The sequence below is a fragment of the Palaemon carinicauda genome, chromosome 23, assembly GCF_036898095.1.
Source record: "Palaemon carinicauda isolate YSFRI2023 chromosome 23, ASM3689809v2, whole genome shotgun sequence".
Taxonomy (NCBI): domain Eukaryota; kingdom Metazoa; phylum Arthropoda; class Malacostraca; order Decapoda; family Palaemonidae; genus Palaemon; species Palaemon carinicauda.
This window is the reverse complement of record NC_090747.1, coordinates 46,058,178-46,060,677: the sequence shown is the minus strand read 5'-3', so window position 1 is coordinate 46,060,677 and position 2,500 is coordinate 46,058,178.

Genomic DNA, 2,500 nt, shown 5'->3' with positions numbered 1-2,500 from the left:
ATATAATCATGTATATATCAATACTTATATCTAGCATAACACTATATAGTGCCAATATACTTATTCATACTATTTGAAATAATTATACCCTTTAATGAATGGTAGCTTAGGTCTAAATATTAATTTCACAACGACGTTAATTATTCACAATACATTCAATTCTACATTAAGTGGTTAATGTTTTTTTTCATATTGCTTACAAATCTCTTTACATATAAAGGCGTCGAGTTTATACATTCCATGACCAACATTCAAGTTGTTTTCAAAGGTTTCTTTTATGAAACTGGACTCTATGATGTTTCTTTCCACCACGTTCTTTGAATGAACCAATTTCTTTGCACATGACCAATTAATATTGTGATTTTTATCTCTAACGTGGGCAAAGAGTGTATTATTATCTTGAGCATATCTGACACTTTTCTTATGTTGTTCAATTCTCTTTTCTATGGCTTTACCAGTTTGACCAATATAGTATTTTTTACAAGCATTGCATGGAATACGATATACACATCCCTTGGTAATGTCAGGAGAATTCTTTATTAAGGCTCTTTTATTGTATTTTTACTCTTAAATGCTACATTTACATTGAAGTTTTTCAACAATTGGGGAATTTCTTTAAAAGAATTACAATAAGGTAGTACAAGTAAATTTTGTGTGTTGTAGTTTTTTCTGTTATCATTACCGAAAAAAGTATTTTTTGCTGTTCTTAGGGCATCATCTAACACAATTTCAGGATACTTTAGTTTTTTACCTATAGCTCTAATCCCATTTATATCGTCATTAATATATTCAGGGCTGCAGACTCGAAATGCTCTTTAAAACATAGAAGTAAATACAGATTTCTTAACTTTGTTGCCTTGGTTTGAGTAGTAATGGACATATGCCGAGATATTCGTTGGCTTTCTGTATACACTAAACTTAAGACTATTGTTACATCTATGTATGTGACAGTCCAAAAAAGGTAGGGTACAATTATTCTCCTGCTCCATAGTGAAATTTATTGATGGTACCAAACTATTCAATCTAAGAAAAAAGTTATCTAAATTTTCATTTCCTGGCCACACACATATTATGTCGTCAATATATCGAAACCATTTTACATTATTACGTATGATGTTATTTAAGATTCTGCTTTCAAAAAATTCCATATATAGATTGCTCAATACTGGGGATAAAGGGTTTCCCATGGCCATACCAAATGTTTGTGCATAAAATCTCTCATTGAATTCAAATTTACAGTCTTTTATACATAGTTTAATTAATTCTATTAGAGTGTGTTTGGAGAATGGTAGATTCAATGGTCTATTATCTAAGGTTTCAGATAAAAATTCCAGCATGTCATCAATAGGTACTTTAGTGAATAGTGAGACTACATCAAAACTAACAAGCCTACAAGTACTGTTAATCTGTACTTCATTCAGTTTGTTAATCAAGTCTACATTATTTTTTATATTTGAATATGAAATGGTGCCAACTAAAGGATTGAGGATATTGACAAGGTACTTAGATAATTTATATGCTGCTGAACCTACAGAGCTAATTATTGGCCTAGCTGGATAATTTGGCTTATGAGTTTTAAAAGTTCTATACATATATGGCAATGTTGGTGATATTGTACAAACCTTTTTTATCAGATCTTCATTCCCTTTTAGTAACTCTTTCACTTTTTTGTTGTAATTGCTATTCACAAACTCAATTGGGTTTTTTCTTAATTCCATGTATGTGTTTTCATCACTCAAGAGGTTTTCCATTTTTTCTATATAATCATTTTTATTCAAGATTACCAGTGCTCCACATTTATCGGCTTTTGTCAGTTTAATATTTCTATCTTGGTTCAATTCGGCAATTGCTCTCTTGAATCTTTTGGGGCAATTTGGAACCACTGGTTTTTTCATATTGCTGTATATAATACCCTTAATCATATTTACTTCTTCTACAGAAATATCACTTAATTTTTCCAGGTTACACACTAAATTTGTAATTTCTACACTATTTACTGCACTTGATGACATCGAGAAATTTAAACCGTATCCCAAGGCACACTTCACATTTTTATCTAGAATTTTATTTGACAGATTAACCACACATTCTGGATTAACGTTTGCAGTCCACGGGCTACTTTCTATCAATGCATGGAGTTTCATGTCATGCTTTTGTTTGAGTTTCCTATACACTTTCTAGTTCATTTCTTCATAAGAGAAACCTTGAAGTGGGTCTTTCCAATCCGTTGGTATTGAGGCTTCAAAATGTCTCCTTTGTCTTGTTAGGTCTTCGAACGCTCTTCGGTTTTTAATTTTCATTGAATTTATATATTTTTCTAATATACTTTTCTGTATATCACCAAATGGTTGATCTTCTATTTCCAATAGGGATTTCGTTATCATGCATTTCGGAATGACTTGTTCCTCCAGCATTCACGTAGAAACCGCAGGTGTTCTTTAGTAGTATGGGCGCGTGTGAGGGCGTCTGTAAATTCTCTAATAATGTATACCAAGATAGG